Here is a 25639-nt window from a genome sequence, read left to right as displayed (position 1 = left end):
CTCCACACTGGCAGTGTCCGGGGCCAGCTGTCCATCCAGATCTGGAGATTACTGCATAAGGCCTTCATGGTCAGACTCCACACTGGCAGTGTCTGGGACCAGCTGTCCCTCCAGCCCTGGAGATTATTGCATAAGGCCTTCAAGGCCAGCCTCCTCAATGGCAGGGTCTGGGGCCAGCTGTCCCTCCAATCCTGGATATTACTGCATAAGGCCTTCATGGCCAGACTCCACACTGGCAGTGTCTGGGGCAGCTGTTGCTCCAGCCGTGGCCATCACTGCATAAGGCCTCCAAGGTCAGACTCCTTGCTAGCAGGGTCCTGTCTTCTCAAAAAGAGCAGTGTTTCCCTTGCAATGTGCTTTGTTTCATTATTGACTTTTGTTGAACACCTTGTTCGTCACTTGTGACTACAAACAAGGAATTTGTCGATGGTCATTATTTGATAAAGGTCACTAGATATGCATTTTATCTCTTCATACTCTGGGCAGCGGTTTTCCATTTCCCATGACTGGAGATGGGTAGGCGGGGCTTCCGTTATCTGAGCCCCCCCTTCGGAAGCTCCTTTCTTCCTGCACCCCCTCACCACATTAGAGGTCACTTTATCACAGATACATATGATCCATACTGGCCCCACTGCCCCCCTGTCAGATCTATAGGGTCATTCACCCATCTTAGTGGCCGCGGTCACCAGGCCAGCCATGAGTTTGTGCATCAATGTGCCGACGTCTCTCTGCTTACCTGCTAGGATCATGCTTGGACCCAGATCCGCACCCGTCCAAGAATTCCATTCATGAGACATACAAGACCCCCACCTAGTATCACTGCACGTGGGTTGCAGGCATGCTTCCATCATCCATGTACAGCGGAGGCTTCTGTTCCTCGTACTGTATATCCAAGTTACAATGTATGATGCGTGCTAGATTACAAATTACAATGTATCAAGATTGCTAGATTACATGTTACAGTGTATCAAGCTCGGTAATTACATGTTACAGTGTACCAAGCTTGCTAAATTACGTTACAATGTACCAAGCTTGCTAGATTACATGTTACAGTGTAACAAGCTTGCTAGATTACATGTTACAATGTACCAAGTTTGCTAGATTACAAGTTCCAGTGTATCAAGCTTGATAATTACATGTTACAGTGTACCAAGCTTGCTAAATTACATGTTACAGTGTAACAAGCATGCTAGATTACATGTTACAGTGTACCAAGCTTGTTAGATTACATGTTACAGTGTAACAAGCATGCTAGATTACATGTTACAGTGTACCAAGCTTGCTAAATTACGTTACAATGTACCAAGCTTGCTAGATTACATGTTACAGTGTAACAAGCATGCTAGATTACATGTTACAGTGTACCAAGCTTGTTAGATTACATGTTACAATGTACCAAGCTTGCTAGATTACATGTTACAGTGTATCAAGCTTGCTAGATTACATGTTACAATGTACCAAGTTTGTTAGATTACATGTTGCAATGTATACAACTGGCAAGATTGCCAGTTACAATGTATCAAACGTGCAAGGACACACGGTCCAATGTATCAAGCTTGCTAGGACACATGTTACAGTGTATTAAGTTTGCTGGGACACATGTTACAGTGTATCAATCTTGCTAGGGCACATGTTAACGTGTATCAAGTTTGCTAGGACACATGTTACAGTTTATCAAGCTTGCTAGAACACATGTTACAGTGTACCAATGTTGCTAGGACACATGTTACAGTGTGCAAATCTTGCTAGGACACATGTTACAGTGTACCAATCTTGCTAGGACACTTGTTACAGTGTATCAATTCTGCTAGGACCCATGTTACAGTGTGCAAATCTTGCTAGGACACATGTTACAGTGTGCAAATCTTGCTAGGACACATGTTACAGTGTACCAATCTTGCTAGAACACATGTTACAGTGTACCAATCTTGCTAGGACACATGTTACAGTGTGCAAATCTTGCTAGGACTCATGTTACAGTGTGCAAATCTTGCTAGGACACTTGTTACAGTGTAATAATCTTGCTAGGACCCATGTTACACTGTATCAATCTTGCTAGGACACGTTACACTGTATCAAGCTTGCTGGGACACACAGTACAATGTATCAATCTTGCTAGGACACATGTTACCATGTTTCAAGCTTGCTAGCTCACATGTTACATTGTATCAAGCTTGCTAGGACACATGTTACAGTGTATAAAGCTTGCTAGATTACATGGTTACAATGTATAAAGCTGGCAAGATTACAAGTTACAATTTATGAAGCTTGCTAGGACACATTTTACATTGTATCATGCTTGCTAGGTCACATGTTACAGTGTATTTGTGTTAGCCCTCCTCCTGCACTGGTGACCTTGGCTCCTATTCTTTTCTCTCTTTGCTGCAGCCCTCTTCTCTTTCTACTGCCCTTCCTTTACAATGGCGCCTCCTTGTGGTGTGAGTGACACTGGTGCAGGTCTTTGCCCCTCTGACCCACTGAGCCATCTCCTCCCCATTGTACCAGGACTAGGCTGACCAAACGGGCACTGGGCACCCCCTGGTGGGCGTGAGGGTGTAAGTTTGAGGGTCCCTCATCCCACAGAGGAGGAAACATAGACCCGAGGGATTTAGCAGGTACATGCATTGTTTGCTGCTTCTGTGAATCTGTCATGTACACCTCATGCTTATCCCCAATGTTTGGAAAGCTGTGCTCTTAAATTAATCATGTGACCCCACTTAAAAACAATAAGCGATCTGGAGAACCCCTCCACCCTCGTGCCCCTTTGGGGTGACATTAGAGCATTCTCGGGTCTGATTTATGTTCCCACTCTAGCGCTGCAATGCTCCAGGCTCCCCCTCAGCTAGGCGCTTCTTTCCATGGCAAAAACCGTGTCTGGATGCCCAGTGAAATGTTGGGGGTCACTGCTCCCACTCACATTAACAGTCCTTTTGTAAGTCCTTTGCCAACAGAAGCTCTTGTGGCCGGCGAAATGGTGGGCAAGCCGGAACCCTCAGCTCAGCGCGCCCCGAAGCCCCAGGTAAGCACTACTGATCCTTATATGGGATTTGAGGTTACTCATTAGTACGATATTTCAGATTTACTCTCTGCACTCACTCAGTGGGTGCTCCATTTTTGTGAGTGGGAACCAGTTATAATTATCTCAGGTAACTATAATTCAATTTCAATTTTCATTTATTGTTTGATTAATTAAAATCGTTACAATATTCGAACAAGATAAAAAAAATCACAAATATTAAAGCAATGGTGTTCTGTCCCAGATAGGGACAACACTGGTCATATTTCTTCCATTAAAACACATTGTTAAATTCATTAGCAAAGTTTTCAGTATTGTTCTTTCTGCCGTCGCGAACTTCCTTCCTTGGGCCACTATTTATGCTGGGCATTAGATGCCTTTATCAGTTAAATTTCTTGTATCAGTTTTGTTACCTTGGTCATGAATTTGACTCCCCGACAAGCCAAGATGGATGATGTGCCTCCTAGCCAGCTTGTCACTGCTTGCCGGCAGGGGCGGATCTTTAATGTAATAAAGATGGCCCGTAGGTGCCTTCTTCTTAGAGCTAGTAAAGCTGGACATGCGCATAGCAGATGCAGCAAAGTTTCTTTCTGGTATCCACACAGTCTACAGTTGGAACTTTCGACTTGGTATTTCCAAGAGGGCCTTAAATCCTTTGAGTAGTGCATGCCCATTCGATAAGCTATCAAAGCTTTTTTTAAGTGTTGACTATAATGTGAGGCTAAGTATCCCTGTGGTTTTTGGTGGGTGACTACTGTCCAGGCGTGGCGCAGTTTCGAGTTATTTTGTCTTCTAGCAAGGAAATCCTTTTTGATGACATGTTGGCTACTTTACAGAAGTGCACTTGATCTGTTTTTTTTTCCATTCTTCTTGTAGGTCCAATGTGGTCAAACTGGGGCTAAGGTAACTTCCCCATAGGGTGATGTTAAGCTGGTTTTCCTGATAATGTATTTCCTTCCAGCAGATGTTATCCATTGACTCGCTTGTGGCAGAACGAATTTTATGACATAGTTTTGCAAACTTGGACATTGACCGGAATTTTTGGTTCTGTAAACCAAATTCGAGGCGGACTTGGGCGGGCGCGGCTGAGTGCGGCAGATTAAACACTACTTTGTAGATTGTATTTTGTAGGTTATTTAAAATTATTGATTCCCCTCCTAGCCACGTAGTTAACCCATATGACAAAGTAGGTATAATTTGTGAGGCCATTACTTTTAATAAGTGGGTATAATTTGGGCCGGTCATTTATTGTTGCAGTTGCCTGTACACGTAGATTAGGGCTTGCGCCGTTCCTTTTAGTGCCAGAGTGTACTTCTTTTTTGTATTCCCTTGCTCAAGGGTCATCCCCAGATACTTGTATGAGTCCTGTTCTTCTAGTACTGAGTTGTTAATTGACTATTTGAAGTTCAATTTCTTCCCCTCCACTAGCCGAAGCGCTTTTGTTTTTTCTTTATTCAGCTCCAGATTTTCTTGTGCTAAGTAGGACGATAACATATTTACCAAGCGTTGGAGACCTTTTGGTGTTTTGCTTAGTAGTACTATGTCATCTGCATACTGCAAAATTGGAACTGGAACGTTGCCAAGTTTCGGGGCATGACTCTCGATTATTTCTAGATTGCGTCCAATGTCTGCTCGGTATAAGTTTAAAAGGCTGGGGGATAGGACCCAGCCTTGTTTTAAGCCGTCATGAGTCTCGATTTTTATTGTTAGGCTGGTCCCCTTCCCTTGTTTTACCTTTGCCCATGTGTCGCTGTACAGGCTGTTTATTGCGTTTATTAAATTGTCTGGCAGCCCCCATTTTCTTAAATTACTCCAGATTCTTGGCCTACTTACGTGGTCGAAAGCTGTTTTTTTATCGACAAAGCACCCATATAGTCGTTGGTTCTTTTTTTTGGCGTTCTCCATTGGTAGGCCCAAGGTGGTCAAATTTGTAATTGTCCCCATCCCTTGTCTTAAACCAATTTGGAACCTAGGGATTATGTTGATGGATTTTACCCAGTCCTGCAGCTCTTCCGATAGGCACGAAGCATAAAGCTTGGCTTCGACGTCGATTAAGGGTAGTTCCCTGGATGTTTTCGATCCCCTTTCTGGTAGATTGGGTGAAAGATGTTTCCTTTCCATGAAGCAGGTATGTTTCCCTTTATAAAAATGTGGTTGAATAACACTGTTAAGTGTTCGGCCCAAAAGTCTTCATTGGTTTTAAATACTGCAGTTGGAAGACCGTTTGGTCCAGGAGCCCCCTCTGCTTTTAGTTTATGAATTAGCATTTTTAAATGGGCGCGGGTAGTCAGAACGTCTTGGTGAAAAACGTTTTTTTCAAGGTTAGCATTATCGTGCATTCTTTCACTAGCACATGTGACTTTTAGATTGTCATGTTCAGTGTTAGTTGATGGACCTCGATTATTTTCGTATCTATATAGTTCCTTTTTTAGATAGAGGTTCTTCACATAATCCCCCCAAGCCCTGTCACTGATTCCGGGGTCCTGTTGCAGTACTGCGCCTGAGTTTAGTTCATTAATGATGGCCCAAAAGTCTTGGGAGATTGATTTTTTGCTTGTAAACAGTAGTTTTTCCCAGATCGATTCTTTATATTGTATCTTCGCCATCCATAGCTTTTTCCGGTATTTTTGTCTCATGCTTCCAATGTCATTATTGTTTAGGTTGTGTCCCTGTGTGGCCAATCTTTGTTGGGTTTTTAATGCCCTGGCTAGTTTTCTCTTTTTAAGTTTTAGTTTGGAGTTAAACTATGGTGCCGACTTTGCTTTTCCATCTCTTTTCACCCCTGGCAGGACCGAGTGCTTTTCCTTTATGTCCTCCAATAACTTTTCCCAGTTGTTTACGGTGTCTCCATTTTCGAAGCTCCCGAGTTTAGTCACAAAGTTACTAGCTGTGGTCTGGATGTTCTTTGTTTCTCCTCCCCTCCACTTTATTTTCCGGAGGTTAAATTTTTCTGGTTGTTGCTGAAGCGAGCATAGTTTTTCAGCTCTTGTAACTGCGATGATCAGCCGTATGGTTTGAGGAAAGTGATCACTTTCCAAACGCTGTACTATTGAGAAATCCACTATAGAATTTATTATACTAGCACTTACAATTGTGAAGTCTATAGTGGATTTAACCTTTCCACTCATGTAGGTAGGTTCCGGCAAAGAGTGGCCGTATTTTTTGCTGTTTAGGATTGTTAGGCCCATGGAACTTGTTTTGACCCATGTGGTACTCTTTTCTCCCTGTTGGGTTTGCCCTTGTCGGCGCTCAGTAGGTTCAGTCGAAGTCTCCCGATATTATCATCGAGCTTGATTTATTGTTTTTTTGTATGGTTTTAATAAGTTTGATTAGAATTCCCATTTTTTAATTTTTTACTTTTCGGTCTGGGTGTATGTAAATATTTAACAGTAGAAGCTGGAACTGAGGCTTTATTGTAATTTTTGTGGCCTGAACCCAGTTTAGCTCGACATCCAATTCCTCTTGGTCCCAGTTAAATTTTTGTGACACAAAGGTTGTTAGGCCGCCTCGCGGGTACCCGTGTTTTGACAGCCTCTCTGCTAGTATGTGATAGTCAGTGAAGCCTGGAATTCCTAGATGAGTCGAGTTCCAGGTCTCTTGTAGGAGTATTATATCTTGTTCACCAAAAAAAGATTGGGTTTCGTGGTCCTGCTCCATACTACTAAACCTGTGCACATTCCATGAGCATATTTTGATCGTTCCCGGGTTTATTTCTTCCGTGTGCGGGACTTGTGTTTGTTCTCTAACTGTGGCGTTTTTTACTTTTCTAGGAACTCTTTTCGCTTAGCGCCGATGGGATCCATGACCAGTCCTAATTGCTACAGTGGGGTCAGCTTTTAAAAGTCTGGTTTTTGGAGTTGATTTTGGTTCCTGTTATTTTGCCCTGGGATGTTGCACCTGCTGCATGTAGGCACGTTTTTACCTTAGGGCTTTGCGGTTCTTCATCCTTTAGAAGGACTAAGCTATTGTAAAGGGGGTAGGGATATCTTGGGCGCTTGTGTTGCTGCAGGGTTATTCCCCAGCTCTTGAATGTTGCTTTGTGGGCAAGGATTTTAACTGCAAGCTCCCTTGATGACCAGGTAATAACCGAGTTTTCAATGTTTGGCTTGGCTTTGTTTTGTTGGAACTCTACTGCTTCGAAGTCTTGTGAGACTATTCCATTTAATTCCGGGATTTCCTTAACTAATTTTAAAATATTTCCTCCATTGAGGATATCCTGTCTTCCCTTTGTTGCATACTCCGGGATAAAGGTCAGTACTGGTTCGATCTCGTCCAGTTCTATTGTTTGATTTCCTTCCCGGTTCTTTTTGGGATCTTTTGTTTTTATGGTCCCTATGTTTGTCATTGTATCTTTTGCCTGACCTTTGGTTACCACATTACTCTTTTCAGATGACTTCACATTTCCCAGTTCTGTGTATTGAGTAATTTGCTCGTATTCATGAGTAACACTCTTTAAAATAACACTCCTGCCCCTACCGTTTGTGGTAATCTTAAGTGCCGTCTGGTCTATTCCAAGATGAACGGATTTTGGTTCCTGTTGGACCTGGCCCTTTTGGCAGGTTCACCACGAAACTTTTTTTGCTTTTTCCTTGCCTGTTTCTGGAACCTGGTGGTGGTGATTTTAGGCCTTTGCGCACTTTTTCACTGTGGTACAGTGTAAAGTGCGTGAGCTCTCTGTGTATGTGTGGTGAGTGACCTGCCCTCCCATAGGAATGAATAGGGAATATGTATGCCCATGGTAGTTCCTGATGTGTGGGGAGTGCAGGGCCGAGTTTGATATGTGCGAACTCGTGAGATTGAATGCTGCGTAATGGTGTATGCGGCATGAGTGTGTCTAGTCTAGAAGTGCCACTTTTAGAAGTTGGCATATTTGTGTAGTCTGTGGCTGGCGTGTGATTGGCTGGTGAGCCTGGCCCAGGAGTGCCTGGGCCTGCTTGTGGATTGACTGTCTGGTTTGAGGATGGCAGGGGCTGGGGAGCCCAGGAGGTTGTCTGAGTCAGCCCGTGGATGAAAGAGGGCATCTGCTGCCAGGGAAGTGGGAGGAGATAGCACCTGGGAGTGAATGAGGCTGTGCCTGCCTGCCACAATGCTGGCTCCACCTCCCCGCTGGGCGACTGTCACCTCTGTCACTGATACTGAAAGGACTTCCTTATAACAAGTTCTAGCTGGTTCTCACACTGCCTGCACAAAGACTTCAAAGACTTTTCTCTGTATAAGAAGGGGCTGTGTCCCCTTCCAAAATGTTCTTGTTTCCACTTGAATCAAACCAGGGGCGTGCTGCTGCTTGGGGCCAGGAGGAATTGCCTCCCTGGGCTCTGCCCAGCCCCTGGATCCCTGGACGCTGGAGGAATTGCCTGGCTTGGAGCTGCTGTGCTCCATCTGGATGTTCCAGGACTTCTTTGGACCCTTCTCGCTGTAGGGGTCATCTCCTGCTGGGGGCTATGTGCTCCCTCTTTGGACTTATAGCGCTGGGGGAAGTGTGGAACCTTTGTCCCCCTAAGCACCCTGTGCTGCTGCCTTAGGAGCGCTTTATTTTTCTTTCTAGCGCTTGGAGCGCTGTTCATGGTCCTATAGCGCTTGAGAGCGCTTTATTTGTAACTTCGCGGCTGCCCACGCCGCTTATGCCCGTTTGTGTTTTTAATCGCAAGGGAGCCCACCCCTCGGATACTGTCCACCCGCCTGCAAGTGCCGAGGAAGGGCCGCCGCGCTGCCCGTGGCGACCCGGAAGTGGGGCCCCGCCCAGGGACGCGTGGAGCCCTGGAGGAGAAGTGCTGGCTGGTGCGGGGCTCCCGTGTGCGGAGGGAGCCCCGGAGGAGAAGCGGAGAAGAAGCATCGCGGGCTGAGGCGGGGCTCCCGTGGTCTGGAGGGAGCCCCGAGAGACGGTGGAGCAGTGCGGTGGGGGCGCGGGGCACATTGCCGGTGCCCGCCCCTGCCGCGAGTCCAGGCCACCAGCCGGCGGAGAAGAGAAGAATCCCGCGCTGCCTAGAGGAGCCCCGCCGAGAATAGCCCGGTGAGTTGAGAGGGCTGGGGGGGGCTCCGTGATGTTGCTGGCGGTGCCGAATGGAGACAGAGCCAGGGCGGCCCCGGATGACAGTGGGCCGCCCCAACGTATGTAGAGCCCGGAGAGGGCTCCTGGGCCATCTCCTTGAGGCTGAGTCCCCCGAGAGGGACTCCAACGACCCCCGCATTTTTGTTTGGCGAGCCTAGATAGGCTGTGGGGGCATTTCCTTGATGTCGAGCCCCCGAAGGGGGCTCCAACTACCCCCCACAGTTGTTTACAGAGCCTGCTAGGCTCAGGGGGCATATTTGTTCAGAGCCTGTGTGGCTCCGTGTGGCGCAGTTTTATGTCAAGGGCTACTGAGAGCCCATGCCCCAGATTTGACTTCTCAGCTGCCCAGCAATTAGTGGGCAGCTGCACCGTTTAGGCCTTTTTGTGATTGCTTACAGCTGCCCAGCACTTCGTGGGCAGCTGCCACGTTTAGGCTTTTACTTTTGACTGGCGCTGCCTGGCAGCGCGCCCTGACATTCTGGACACAAGGCGTCTTAGCCCCAACAAGGCCAGTTGGCCTAGGGACTGCCACAGGTGGTGGCTTATGTAAGTTTTGCGCAATGTGGTTACCTGCTATGTTTAGGATGGTAATTGCCTACTATGTGTTTTTGCGCTATTGAGTTGTGTTGGGGCACCTCTGAATGTTTTTATGCATCATGTGTCTTTCTTTCCCTGCGCTGCACCTCTGAATGTTTTAGGCGTCATGTGTCTCCTAGCGCTGCACCTCTGAATGTGTTTGTGATACATCATGTGCTTTGTTCTTAACACCGCTGAATGTGTAGGTTTATGCATCATGTGTTTTCTTTCATTACACCACTGAATGTATTTTTATGCATCATGTGTTTTTCCTTCCCTACACCTCTGAATGTGTTTTTGATGCATCATGTGTAATGTGTTCTTGCTGATACCCCTAAATGTATTTAGTACAGGTGGTCCTAGGGAGGTCCTAGTCCCCTGCGTGACATTCTCCTAAGGTGTTTAGGGTTGCGTAGGTGGAACTTACCTGTTCCCAGTAGTTACTGGATGGGATTTATAACTGTTATTGTGTGCTATTGTTGCAGGGTTTCTGTACTCACACAGAACTGTGCACAGAGGAGTGGAACCTCGGCAAATTAGGGTGTCCCAAAACTTACCTTAGCAACCAACTCACCCCTTACCGAGCTAGCTACAGTGTCTCATTGGACATATCAAACTCCCAATGTTTAGACAAACCAGAACATGAACTTACAGTACCTCAGGGTACGTGGGACTCATGAACACTCTTTCGTTATATTTATCATTACAAACCAGAACATGGAGTAAAGAAGACACATGTGCATTTGAAATGTTTATTTACTAATGCCGTCTTCTCAGGCGCAGTATCTTAGATAATACAAGTATACTTATTATCAGTATCAAAATTATCAGCATAGTTACTAAGACATAAAAAGCGAATGGTGACAGCATGTTAACATGCTGTAATGAATAAGAGTTAACAACACTTATATCTCACCCTCCCTAACACATATATTATATTATTAGCTAAGAAGGTCTCTTTGGGTTGTTTTAGGGCGGGCCCATACCTTAGTGTCCTAGCATGAAGGAATCACATCAGCATACACCAGCTCTCTCTGCATGTGCACCGCATCAAGTGTGTTAACAATTCTCGTGCAAAGCAATATCAATCCCGCCTCAAGCCCAAGTTGGCAAAGGCTGCACTTGTGTTATGACTATGAAGGCGTGGAGGTCAGACCTCATAACAATTCCATATCGTGTTGCTCCTGAAACTTCAGCACTCTCCGTGCAGACATGGTTTATTAAACAAAACTGATATCAGAGCAATAACATATTATTCTCACATACACCACGGCAAACAACTAGGTTGAAAGCTAAGTCAACAATTAGGGTCGTGTGCAGAAGTTGCAAGAAAGGAAAAATGGCGTTTAAATCTCAAATGTACCTATGCTAACTTAACACGATATAAGGATATATAGGAGCTATATAACACCCCCCCATGATCCGAGAACGGACTAAATAAGACAACAGAAGTGCCATCACATGAGAGCAGAATCCAACAATAAATGAGCATGAATAAAAATTCAATTATAAAAACTAATGCTAAAAAATAGCCCACAATTATAATGTGGCTCAAGCCAATAGGCAAGCAAAAAATAAAATGTCTTGACCAAAAGTCAATAAAATCAAGGAAATGCTATTAATCAGCATGTCAATTCGAGGCATTGTTTATGATAAGACTGTATATGAAAAGTAAGCTGCAACAGCCTCCAGGAGGAAGTCACTATCCTCATCCGAAAACAGTTCAGCCATCCAATTTAAAAGATGAAAGGAACATACGTGATCTCCCAGCACCGGATCCTCTATAACCATCAGAGGACAGCTCGGTGGGTTCTCAAGAAAACTTCGTTCCAAGAAATTTTGCGCTGCCGACAACACATCCCAGGGACCCATTAGTCCATGTGCCACCGCCAAGGCCATAATCCTTTCGTCAGAACAAACCAACTCGTGAGCAATGATAGGACTCATCAGTTGATCAAAATCGACGTCAGAAGATATCGGTCCGCAGAGACACAAATCAATGGCCCAAAGGAAATCACAGGTCAGGCAGCGAAATACAGGCTGGACACAGGTGAAATAGGAGAACCGAAAAGATAATCCAAACGCCGTGCTTAGAGTCGCCAACGGCAGTGTGTCATAATAATCAAGCATGCGGTTGCGAAACCGCGTCAGTAGCAGTTGAGCGTGGTCTTGCACAGGAAGGGCATCCATATTTAAAAAGGCAGAAAACCACCAAAGCGCCAGCCGCTAATGCAAGTAAAAACGGGAACCCTCCAAATAAGGATGAAAAAATAGAATGGAAGAAGGCAGGGATGACTCCAAAAATCTTCTCAAAGGAAGTCACGAGACCACCGCTAACAACTTTAAAAAAATGTGCTAGGCCCGTTGTGGAGGATGCGTTAAAGATAGAACGAACCATGGCTCCGAAATGCAAAGGCAAATCAGTATTTAAAAGAGCCTGAACCTCCGTACGCGTGTTAGCAATGTGAAGCACGAAAGTTTCACGGGCCGAGCTCAAGGCCACCTCTTTCTGGGACAATAGAGCTCTTATTCTAGCCATGCCGCTGAATTCTGCTCCCAAGGTCGGTATCTGTGGCCAAATGGAAGACTCCCTATGTTCACGTGTGGGAGGATAAAGAACATTTCTGCAGCAAATAACTCGCTCACTTACTGTTACTATGAAAGCTATACCTTTAATTAACCCACAACAGTTTTCATTATTGAGCATTAAATAACTACCATTCTCTAACAATTTAAACGTGGGGATGATAGCAGGAACTGGCGTGCCCTGTAAAACGCAAGCCATATTCGGTCGGTCCTTGTTACATGAACCGTGTAACTGTATGTGTCTGCACATTAAAGAATGATCTGGCGTCTCAGTACACTCATCCCCTGTTAGATAAACCTCCTGTTCATCCTTGAAACATCTGTATGTGTATGGGAGTGACCAGACCTCATGAAGAAAACCGCTACCTAAGGGTTCAAAACGACCTATTGGCACATATTTCATACAATTTGAAAACTTATATAAAGCAAAAGGCAGCGTTATTAAACCGTGGATAAGCCACGTAGCAGCAGTGGCTTCTGCCACAGAAAAAGGTAAAGATTCCAACCTTTCAATATGTAGCATAGAAAAGGAAGCATCACGCATTGAAAGCAAGCGTTGTTTGTATGTCAAATTAAACGGTGCAAATAAAGAGGAAACGTTCATGTATCCCCAGGGAACTTTACCCATTTTCAGAGTCTGAAGTGTCCATGCAAACTGCATGATTGACCGTAATTGATTTTGACCATGGTATAAAACTGACACTTCATCATGCACAATATCAACAACAGACGACACAATATTATCTAATGTGTAAATTCTAGAGGAAAGCACATTAATGCTATTGTCAACCACTGCAAGCACTTTCTCAAGATTCGCCTGATCAATAGCCCTAAGGCGTGAAGCAGCCTCAATCTGTGAGAGTTTCCAAATTTCATTGTAAACTCCATATAACCACCTTTTCGACCTGCCAATAGCTGGGCCTTTAATGAAATCATTCAAATCCACGTCTGCATTCAATTTGGAAAGGTGATACTTAACCGCAGGTAAAGTTGAATGTTTCAGCCAAGCTTGACACAACTTGCCCACAGAGTAAGAGGTGACAGTATGACTCAAATCAAACCGTGGATCTGATCTAACAGTCTTAAAACCGTCAGTTATATTTAAAAATCTTTTTCGGCAAGAATCAGCACTACGGTGCCAAAGCAGCCAACCCTTGGGATTCATACTGGAAATGTTAAAGGAGGAATTAAGAAGCAGAGCCTGTATATCTTTAATGGACAATTGAGTAAAATTACTCCAATTCTCATATTCCTCCAACTCCGGGAAAGACGGGGTGTTTAACCTTTTAGATGTAGCCAATCCAAAGCATGTGGTCTGGGAAATGGTTTCATTTAAAAACAACATATGATTCGGGATGAGACATGCACGGTGCAAAGCCTCAGTGCCTCGTACCTGCCAGGCCCTTGAACCCCAAACCGATTTAAGGTCTATTGTTTCCTTCCATAACTCATAGCCCCCAGTAACTAATTGATCTAGGAAGGCCTTTGAATACAACAATTTTGTATCGGTAAGTCTAACCTTGGACAGTGGCTGTTTGTGAAATTTAAAATAAAAGGACTCGGGATTGGTCTGGTTAAAGTCAGTGAAATAAGTATACTTTTTAAGAAACGTTTCCGAACTCCCTTGTGTAGGTGCCGGGCAATGTTCCCACTGAGTAAAATTAACAGCATCCCTTCGGGAAGATGTCTTGTGTAAGAAGTGATTGCCATAACGTTGGTAACAGAACAATTCACCATAATTAGCAGATTCTAAATATAAATCCTCAGCGTCAAATGCAGCATAGTACTTCAAATCAGAAAACAAACTTTCCACAGCATTAACATCCCAATCATCAGAACGAATGTTTTGTTTCACCACATCCCCCATATTAACTCTTAGTACATTAGGAACATTAACGACTTCCGTTGGGCCATGAATCTGAAAACGAACTGCATCCCACGCGATTCCATCCAGAACAGGCCATGCTGTGATGTTAACCAAAGTCAAGTCTCTTTTTAATCTGTGTGTAGAATGTGAAGAGGAAAGTGGGGCCAAAGTTCCATTTAAATGAGTAATGCAAGTTCTCTCCTCGACATAGTGTCCATTCATAATTCGAAAAAAATAAAACACAAAACCAATTGACATAAAAAGGTAAACCGAAAAAAGGACCAGCCAAATGTATATCCAAGGAGGAATCAAAAAATGTTTTTTAAACAGGCTAGCATATACCGCAATTTGAGAGGGTTTTTTCGAGGCAAGGGAAGCAGAGTCAAATGAAAATCTGGATTCCGTGGCTAAACGAGCTTGCAGGTCAGGCATGGACAAATCAGTGGGGTATGTATAGTCTGTCTCATCAATGTTAGTTCCTGGTAAATTATTTAATAAAGGACTGGAAACAGCAGGTAATTCGATGGCCACTTCAGGTTCAATATTAGAAGCAGTGGGCATTATTGAATTTCTCACAATGGTAGGACAGGAGACAGCTGGTGTCATGCTAAGAAGAATCGGCCACTCTGTGTATCTTGACATTGTCAATAGAAATAAACCTGTTTTCCTTACGACCTGGAAGTGGTGGTAAAATGACTGTTCTTGTGCCCTTCACTCCAAGCACTGGGACTGGAGCTCGATAGGAGGGACCAAACTCTTTCTTGTTGTCGATCTTCTCTCGAACCAGTTCTCCGACTTGGGGTAGCCAGCCAACTACCGGGATCTGCAACGCATCATCCGACGTGGAGGGCAAATGTTCCTTTGCAAGACTGTCTCTGGTCTTTTGTAGATTCTGTAAAACATTGCAATGTTCATCTGCGTCAAAGGAAGCGGCGCGAACCACAGAGTCTAGACCGTCAAGGTCAGGGACGTACATCTTGATGCCAAAGAGCATTTCGTATGGGGTCCGCCCACCCAGAGACCTTCTAGGGAGATTATTAAGAGCACGCTGCACGCCATAGAGGTGAGCCAGCCAGTTTCTGCCAGTGCCTATAACTCGGGCTGTCAAAGATTGCTTTAAATCACGGTTCATTCGTTCAACTACACTATTACCCTCAGGTCTGTAGGGTGACGAAAACTTGACTTGGACCCCCATCGAAGTCATGGCATCCTTATACGCCTTAGAGGCGAAAGCCGGACCCTGATCCGAATGGAAGGTACCACAGGCAAAAATCCCTATAAAGATACGCAAATCTCTAATGACAGTCCGTGAATCAGCGCTGCGATGTGGCCATACCCACACAAAGCGTGTGCATGAGTCAACTGCTACTAAGATGTACTTATACGCAGTATCAGATGAAAAAGGACCGCAGTGATCTAAATAAACACAGCCTAGTGGTTTATTAGAAATGTACAACTGAGTCTGTGGCGGACGCGTAGCAGTTGAAGGTTTAATCTGCTGGCATATGTCACAAAGAAGGACATAATCACGCGTCTGTTTGTACAGTCCCCGCCACCAGAAACGTTGTTGTAGTTGCGTTACAGTGGCTGAGACGCCCGCATGCGCAGATGCCACACCTTCATGAGCCGCTGTAATCAAGTCTGTTCTGCGATCCGAGTTGGGAATCAGCCGTTCCCCAACATCAGGAATTGTCACAAAAGGAACCTTTTCGGGACTTAAGTGGTATTTATACTTCGAAGGGAATCCCGCAGGATGTTTACTTCCCTTCTCAGAGGCAGCAATCGCTGCCAAGATGTCGCTATCAATCTTGGTTTTAGACCTAGTAACTGCTGCAACTAAGTATGTAGATACTGCTGATTTCGCTGCTTCATCAGCAAGCGAGTTGCCAACAGCGTGAACTCCTACGCGCTGATGACCGAGAGTATGAATCACATAAACGAGTGGCAACATAGCCTTAAGCTCTGCCACTCGAACCCAGATCATTTTATGTTTTATTGTGCTACCCTTGGAATCATGAAAATCATTTTGAATCCAAAAGAACAAGTTTTCATTGTAAGACTGGACACAGTAGTAAGAATCACTTACAATTAGAGTAGTAACACTTGGATCTGCGTACTCCAAAGCTAGTAAGAGAGCACGAAGCTCTGCCAATTGTGCGGTGCAATCGCCCAGGGGCAACGTGTGCACTTCCCTGGAAATGAACTCATCATCCAACATAGCACCTACCACAATGGCGCATGCGGAAACGTAGGCATGTTTAGAGCCATGCGCAACCTGCGCCGACCCATCAGTGTAAATGATGCAATGGAAGTCCTCCAAAGGTCGCATAGCCAGAGGAGCAGGATGAACGAATTCATACTGCAAGTACTCTTGCGACCGTAAGGAGGCGTCAAAAATAAACATGACATCCGTGGATGACAATGACGCAGCCCACTGAATCCACCGAGGGTGCAAAGCTTTTGAATTCGGTACACTGGCTTTTGTGACTGCCTCCAAGTGAGGACAGGGTGTTACCACTAGCATGCGTTTCCCCTGAGACAGTGCTCGTTCCTTAAGAATTGCCATCTGTACAGCAGTTAAAACCTTTTCCACTGTGGGAAACCGCATCTCAGCCGAAGTGTACAAGTGTGACTTGTAAGCAATAGGTACTGTGTCACCTTCATTAAAAGTGAGGTATGTGAAACCCACCGTCCCAGGAATTATTCTTATTACCAGGTTGGTGTGGTTATCACGAGTCAGTAAATATTTAGAAGCGAGCAGATCAGCCTGCAAGGATCGCAAAATGGCTGAATGCTCAGGCAGCCAGCATGATTTTGAGAAAGTTGGTTGTATCAAAGCATACAAAGGCTTGATACGCTGGGCATATTCAGGAATGTAAGTTCTGCCGAAATTCAAAAAGCCCAGCAGAGACTGTAATTTTTTCAGTGTTGTAGGAGCGCGCAATTGTGCGCATTTCTCCAAGAAGTGAGGAGCCAAACCTCTACCTTCATTGTTCAGCTCATAGCCGAGGAACAACACCGTGTGTTCTGCAATGTGCGATTTTGCAAAATTAAATTTGTAACCCATATCAGCAAAGGTACAAATTATGGAATTCACTCGACACAGATGCATCCAAATCTCGTCGTCTGTGAGATAAATATCATCAACATAAGAACATGCATCTGGATCGATTCCCTCCAACAGAGTGACTATTCTGGAGGTGAAGACTCCAGGACTATTTTTGTAGCCCATTGGGAGTCGCCGGAAGCGTTTTTGCACCCCAGCGGACGTAAAACTTGTCCACTGGGAGCTAAAGTCATCCAGTCTGTGGGCATAAAAACCATTGGAAATGTCAAGCGTTGTCTTGAAACGCTTACGCACTTGACTATCCACTAGGGCAGAGCCGTGAGTATTCTGTACTGCACAGTTACGGCAATGCGAGTTCAAATGCCGGTAATCCAATACCAAACGATATGATCCGTCAGGTTTGGTCACAGTAAAAAGGGGATTATTCATTGGTGACACACACGTTTCAATAACTCCCTGATATTCCAATTGTTCAAGGATTTCTGCGACGGCTGCTTTAGCTTCACGCCGTATGGGATATTGAGGCTGAGGCTGTGGCTCAGACCGCAAAGGAATTTCGTGGCATGGGGACAATTTGTCCCAACCACATTGGTTGCGGTAGAGAGCCGGTGCAAGAGCCCGAGCCCACTCTTCTGCAAAATGCTGCGCATGCTCAGTCGAGACAGTGTGCGCGAAACTGGGAAGGATTACCTCCTCCCCTCGCGGCGCTGCGAGCACAAAGGGTGGGGGCCAGTCAGCCTCGGAAAGCAAAATGTCGTACGTAGACGAAAGGTTCTCCCAAAATACCCCTCTGACAGTACGCTGTATGTCACCCTCAATTAACAGGACAATTTCAAAAAGTCTTTCAGGGGGAGCTAATCTCGTATCGGCTGTTTCTATTACAACAAACACTTCAGTCGCTGTCACCCTCAGTAGTGGACGGAGCGCCTCTCTGACTATGGTAATCTCCGCCGCGCTGTCCAGCAAGGTCAGAGCCCACGTCAGATTCCGAAGCCGCGTTCTCACTATCTGTGGCATATCTATGCGCTGTTAAGGCTGCGACTTTCTTCTTCGCAAACTGCGGACGCTTAGGCGTAGAATCCTCCTGCTTCACTGCGCCGTCCGTCTGGCGGGACTGACCACGTCCTTGTTGGCCACCACGTCCACGTCCACCCCCTCCTCCTCCACCGGTCTTCGGGGCCGATGTGTCCTGAAAGGAACGAGGAGAGCGTTGATCAGAACCCTGAAATCGATCAGGTGATTTAATCATCGCGCGATCGCGCAAATCATAAACTTTTTCTGTCGGCGCAGGTGCTTGTACTGCAGGGAAAGATTCCTGAGTCTGTGTATTCTTCTTCCCCTGTGTCTGTTTCTTAGGCCAATTTTGTTTTTTGGACTTGGGCTGGACATCTGTCACTGCAGATTGTCCCTGAGGTTGTTTTTTCTCCTTTACTGGAAAATATTTCAGACCTCTACTTGTGCGGCCAATTGTCTTATAAGCGGCCACCACAATCTTTGCTAACTGGCGGGGTTTGTCGGCATCGGGCAGAGCAGCCAAAGCATTCGACACCTGAAAGTTAACTGCATCTCCTTTAACATTGGAGAGAATGAGATCACTTACAATCTCAAAAGAACCACACAGGCGCATACCCAATTCAACCGCTGCCTCTGGACCGTGATCATTCTGAACACGTCTAATGATTTCAGGCAGGGCAGTCATAGACGGGGTGCCGAAGCACCTTGTATAAACTGCCGCAAATGTTTTTCCCCAGCTTTCACAGTCAGCAAGTTCAGGAGTAATATCCTTCGGTAGAGTAATCGTTAACATTCTATGTTTATCAGCAGGAGTAGAATTCGGAAAAACCGCCTCCAGTTGATCAAACTTCTCCGCTAGCCAGAATGGGAAGTCATCGTTGTCAACCGGACGAGCACCAAAAACCGAATTAACCATCACTGGATTGAGACGCATTCCGCCTCGATCCACGGGAACGGCCGCACCCCCCTGGGCACCACCAGGCAGGTGGCGACCGATGTATTGCACTAATGCACGAATCACGGAAATGGAAACAACATGTAGCCTGCGAATTTCTGCTAGGGTACAAGCCCCGTGATTCGGGTGCGGGGTAAAGCCACCCAACGCAGGCCAATTAGTACCTGGAATTGAGAGTGGACCTAACCTCGCAGCGGACAAAGAGTGGGGGAGGGCGCCATCAAACCAAACTCGATGCTGCCAATGATCAATAGGTATTTCCAATGCCCTGTACGGCGTATATTCAGCCGGGACATCCGAGGCAGTGTAGGAGTGGAACAAACCAGAATTAGCGTCCACAGCCGGAAACGTAACCCAAGAGTAAAACAACTCGTAAGGAAACGCCGGATCTGCACATACCACGAAAATCACAGCCATCCCATCTACTGGGACCTGGTACGTCTGAAGATGGTTGCGTACCGCTACGCGACTATGCTGCGCAATAGCCACCGCCGCCATGACAACACTGGAAACAAGAACACACAAAGAATACTTTGTAGCACAACTGGGTAGTAATTCAAAGAAACCGTTTAAGAAAGAATCAAGCTTGAATAAAGACCTATTTCAAAAAATAGGTAGGTTTCACCGACACCCCGTTTTCCGGAAACGGATGTGAAGGGGTTAAGGCTTGAACGATAAACTACTCGAGTGTCATGATATAAGACCACCGAAACCGTTGGGCGCCATGTTGCAGGGTTTCTGTACTCACACAGAACTGTGCACAGAGGAGTGGAACCTCGGCAAATTAGGGTGTCCCAAAACTTACCTTAGCAACCAACTCACCCCTTACCGAGCTAGCTACAGTGTCTCATTGGACATATCAAACTCCCAATATTTAGACAAACCAGAACATGAACTTACAGTACCTCAGGGTACGTGGGACTCATGAACACTCTTTCGTTATATTTATCATTACAAACCAGAACATGGAGTAAAGAAGACACATGTGCATTTGAAATGTTTATTTACTAATGCCGTCTTCTCAGGCGCAGTATCTTAGATAATACAAGTATACTTATTATCAGTATCAAAATTATCAGCATAGTTACTAAGACATAAAAAGCGAATGGTGACAGCATGTTAACATGCTGTAATGAATAAGAGTTAACAACACTTATATCTCACCCTCCCTAACACATATATTATATTATTAGCTAAGAAGGTCTCTTTGGGTTGTTTTAGGGCGGGCCCATACCTTAGTGTCCTAGCATGAAGGAATCACATCAGCATACACCAGCTCTCTCTGCATGTGCACCGCATCAAGTGTGTTAACAATTCTCGTGCAAAGCAATATCAATCCCGCCTCAAGCCCAAGTTGGCAAAGGCTGCACTTGTGTTATGACTATGAAGGCGTGGAGGTCAGACCTCATAACAATTCCATATCGTGTTGCTCCTGAAACTTCAGCACTCTCCGTGCAGACATGGTTTATTAAACAAAACTGATATCAGAGCAATAACATATTATTCTCACATACACCACGGCAAACAACTAGGTTGAAAGCTAAGTCAACAATTAAGGGTCGTGTGCAGAAGTTGCAAGAAAGGAAAAATGGCGTTTAAATCTCAAATGTACCTATGCTAACTTAACACGATATAAGGATATATAGGAGCTATATAACACTATTCTTGCTAATTTGTGCTACAGTGATTTTATATCCTTTTATTCTAATTTCTGACAGTATTTCTATTTCTAAAGATTCTGACAGTGGCCCATGTGGCCCTGTCTTGTAAATAATCCCTTATGAATATTGCCCGTGCCAGTTGGCACAATGTACATGTGTGATTTCTATCTGATGTGTTTTGACAATACAAAAGTTATTTGAATATAACCTTGTGTGGAGTTCCTTTTGTGGTGTGCCTTGGATGTTGTTGCTGTTGTGTGCTGGCGCAAATGCTTTACACATTGCCTCCGAGTTTAGCCTTACTGCTCGTGCCAAGCTACCAAGGGGGTGAGCAGGGCTTATCTTGGCGTGTGACTCCATTGCCCTGACTAGAATGGTGGTTTCTGCCTGACTTTGGCGCCAGCCTTAGCCTACCAGAAATAGCCAGTTCTAACAGTTCCCTATTTTGGTTTCTTGTTTTGTCGCTCGGGGGCCCGTTATTTGAATTTCGTACTTTGTCTCCTTTTTTTCCACGTAATGGGGCCAGGCTAACCTCTATGTTGTTGAGTATGTCTTGGAGAGCTGGTTCTTTTATGCATTCCTTTAAATGATTTTCCGCTGGAATTCTTGGATGCGCTATTTGTTTTATTGTCCTCTTGGGATTGTGTGAGCCTACAATTTGTTGTATGCTCGGCCTTAAACCCTCTGAAATTATTAGTTCTAATTCATGAGAAGATTCCACCGTTGTCGAGTTCTCAAACGAGAAGCTCACCCTTTCCGAGTATAGTTGGTCCTGTCTGCTGGTGGAAGCTTTCAACATGACGTTATTCGTTTCGAGCCCTTGACTTACGTTCTTTGTAAAGATAGGTAAGAGGTGTTCAGAGTCTACGTTTTGTTTATTTTTTTGTTTAGGCCGTGCCTTCCTGGCTCTCTTCCTTTGTCTTTTTGTTAGTTTGTCTTGGAGCTCCGATGGAGGGAAAGGTGAATGATCATTTATTTGTACCTCGTGGCTTTCCATTACCCCTTCTTCAGGCTATTTGATTGTGCGAGGGTTATCTTTCCAGACCCCTTTGTTGTCAGTATTCAGTTTTGATCAGCCAATTGGGGCTTTTGATATTTCTTTGTTGGGGATGTTATCTGGGTATTCCCGATTTCCCTTTGGGTCACATGAAGATTTTACTACTCCTAGAATGTTATTTAAAATGTCTGGGAGAGACGTGAGTTTTTCAATTATACTCCCACATTCACAGCTGTTTTGTTTAACTTTATTTGGGATTTGTTTTATATTTCCTTTGATGTATTTGTCTGTGTTTGTAGTTTTGTCTGCGTTTCCCTTGTTAACCAGTAGGGTCATTATGGTGTCTGCCTTAGAGCTTATATTTGCTATATGCTTTGCGATGATATTTATTAGGTCTATTTGAACCTCCATTTTATCAGATTGGTAGTTTAGGGCTCTTATTGCCTGGTCCAATGAGCTAATTAGGGCCTTCCCCCAGTTTGTGTTGGGTTGTGGACTACCTCCATTCCCTGAATGATCATCCGGCTGTTCGATCCTACTTGCTGATGAGATTGAAATAGGTTCCGACTGGAGATCCTTGTTTACATTGCTACCGTCGCTGGTGGGGTCGTCAATCAGGATTCTATGACTGCTGCTGCTGACCTCTAAGTTGCGCTGTGTTGATTCCACTGGCTCTTGCCTGCACTCCTTTGTAGTAGGGAGTTTCATTATAGTTTGCCCTAGTTGAAGTACCCTCCGTGTTTTTGTTTTTATGTTAGTTGTTTCAATTGGTTTTAGGACGCTTGAAACTAGGAGGGAGTTTGCCCGAGTTTCCTCCCCTTCTTGTCTCTGAGTTATCATGCCACCTAATTCTCTCCTTTTGTTTGTTTTATGTAACTTGCCTTGGTCTTTGTTACTTTTGTTTAAGGATCCTGATTCGACAAAGATGTTTTCAAACGACTCCTGTCCCAGTGATGTCAATAGGTATGGTGGAGTTTTACGTGTGACTTTTACTTCTTGTATACTTGGAGAGCTTGGAGTTTTGTTGACCGTGTCCATATTGGGATCCGTGTTGTTGAATTGCCCAATAGATTTGTGGACTTGGGCTTGTACGGTTTCCGTATATTTTTCCGGAGTGTTGGTTTTCTCTGTCTGGGCCTTTAAATCAGGTGGTTTGATTGGACTCTCGTGATGAAATGGATCCGTTAGCTGTTTGTCTTTGTTAAATGTCTCTGACGGGGGTAAAGGATTTATCATGTCAGGCTGGATTGGACTCGGGAGATATTGCGCCTCCTTTGTAGATGCAAAGATCGCTGAAACAGGGTCTTTAAAAAAAAAAAATTAGTTAATTTTTTGCTGCTGTTTTCCTGAGGCTGGGCCGGGATTGTCGTTTATTGAGACCAAACCTCCTGAGTACAACCTCTCACTTTCTCCCTGTGCCACAGTCTCGCCTTTTGTTGATAGAGTAGAGACCTCTTTGGAGGATCGTGCAAATTTTGAATTTTTTTTTCTTCTGTCTTTTGCTTGGGGCAGTTTGCTGTTTTGTTCCAGATCTCATTCTGTTATTGTTATGTCTATATATTTTTTTTTCTTCTTTTTTTCTTTTTTCTTTATTTATTCCTTGTACCGGAACCTAAGGGCGCCTGGGGCTCCTGTGGTCGCCTGTTCCTCTGTCGGTGGTCTCTTTAGGTAACTTTTGTCTACGAATGTTTGATTTTCCAAGCGCTTCCTGTTTTCCTGCTCAAATTTGCGCTTGCCACAGGATTTTTCGTTATTTTCTCCTTTCTGTGCAAGATGCCGACCGTCCTTTGCGTTCGCCTTTTTGACGGAAAAACATACGAAGTAGGCAAACTGAATGGGTCTCTTCCCTTCCCTTCCTTTGCCTGAGCCCTTGATTGTGCCCCCCCCCCCCGAGTTGGCCGCCCGCGGAGTTCGTGGTCCTATATGGTCTTATATGGTCCTGTGTGGTCCTGACTGAAATGCTCCTCCACCCCTGGAACACCAGAACACCAGAACTATAACTTGTGCCCTAAAGTAATTACAACTCAGCTTGTACCCTGACGTTGCTTCACTCATGACATGTTCAATGACTTAATTGATAACATCCCTAACGGCCCCTGAAAACAGCACTTTGGATGGGGGGATGCAAGTTATAGTTTAGTTACTAGAGAAATGGTGAATATCAGTGGTTTTGTTAGTTTAAAAAGTACACAGTGAGGGCACCCTTTCATATAGCACACTGACACCCTTTGTGGTTATGTAGCGCTATACATTCTAAAATTCACCGTGAACTGGATGACGACCAACTCATTAAAAATAAATCCCGATAAGACCGAGGTGTTGGCGATCACTACGGCATCGAGCCCCTGGAACGACCTCCTCTGGCCTACCGAATTAGGGCCATCCCCAATACCAGCTGAAGCAGTAAAAAGCTTGGGCCTGATTATCGATGCAAACCTCACCATGTCTGCCCAAGTCTCAGCTGTAGTGGGTACTTGTGTGGGGCTAATGAGGCAATTGCGCAAACTATCCCCTATCCTGACGGTAGACACGCTTAGAAGAGCAGTATCAGCACTGATCCTGGCACGCCTGGATTACGGCAACGTTCTGTATGACAATATCCCTCAAAAATTGTCGAGCAGACTGCAGATAGTCATGAACGACGCCGCCAGACTGATCTTCAACTAACCTAGAAGGACTCAGGCTACTCTCCTCCTCCATAAACTCCATTGGCTGCCGGTGAAACAACGGGCCAAATTCAAGGGCCTATGCATAACGCATAAAGCACTGTACGGACAAGCCCCAAAATATATCAAGAAACGTTTAGTTCCATACGCCCCAAGCAGGAATTTACGATCAGCAGACGCTGCTCTACTGATTTGTCCGCGTTTTAAGCTATCCTCCTTTGGAGGGCGCACGTTTTCCCATACAATTCCCAGTGCATGGAACAAACTGCCAGAGAGCCTGCGCAAAGAAACAAACCTCTTATCTTTCAGAAAAAAGCTAAAAACGGTGCTGTTTCAGGAGGCCTGGGGTAATGCCTAACTCTCTCCCCTCTAGTATGGTGCTCACTCTCTGCAAAGCGCTTAGAGACCCCTGGGTGATAAGGCGCTATAGAAATCTAACATACAATACAGTACAATACAATACAATAAGAAACTCTAAATAAGCAAAATAAATCATGTAACCAGGCACATGAAAGAATAGCTTGTTCCCACTCACAAAAAGTTTTAACTGACATTTCACTTAAATATACCCTCCCTTTAACCACACACATGCAGCCAGTGACTCTAAGTCCACGCATGAGCAGAGTCCTGAAAGTCGTTGACATGTACATTATGCAACAAACAGCGTGTTTAAATATGATAAATTCCTTTGGGACCTCAAGCTGGGCTACAACCAAAGTCAGGCCACAGGCTCTTGCTTTCAGTTTAACCTGCATCTTACAAACAACCCAAAAAATCTCTTTCTTCCCCTCTTTCTTTCTTTCTTTCTTTCTTTCTCTCTCTCTCTCTTTCTCCCACTCTCGCTCTCTTAAATGTGGAGGAAACACATATTTTAATATGATCAAATTAAATCAATACTCTAGGTGACGACATTTCCACACATCATAGTTTGTACGTTGTGCCCTTTTTATCCGTAAAACTGTATGTCTGTGCAAATGTAATAGACACTTCAATTGAAAATGTGTTGTCTGTAATGGCAGTGCACTACCACCCCATGCATACTCCACATTACACCACTTCACACTACACGACTCCACTCTAACACTCTACTCCACTCTATGCCCTTCCACTCTACAACACTCTACTCCACTCTAGGCCCCTCCACTCTACAACACTCTACTCCACTCTATGCCCTTCTACTCTACA

At 44.9% G+C, this 25639-nt stretch overlaps 1 pseudogene across 1 annotated transcript in view; it reads left to right on the top strand.

The window, feature by feature from the left end:
- Positions 1-25639, top strand: part of LOC144752364 (signaling threshold-regulating transmembrane adapter 1-like) — a 110487-nt pseudogene that overhangs the window by 29846 nt on the left and 55002 nt on the right. Inside the window, exon 5 of the transcript XR_013594113.1 lies at positions 2952-3019. The product of XR_013594113.1 is annotated as a signaling threshold-regulating transmembrane adapter 1-like (transcript). The remainder of the gene's footprint in view (positions 1-2951; positions 3020-25639) is intronic.

Source organism: Lissotriton helveticus, chromosome 5_1, assembly GCF_964261635.1.
Source record: "Lissotriton helveticus chromosome 5_1, aLisHel1.1, whole genome shotgun sequence".
Classification (NCBI taxonomy): Eukaryota; Metazoa; Chordata; class Amphibia; order Caudata; family Salamandridae; genus Lissotriton; species Lissotriton helveticus.
Note: the sequence above shows the minus strand (reverse complement) of the source record. Positions and strands in the feature narration are given on the sequence as shown.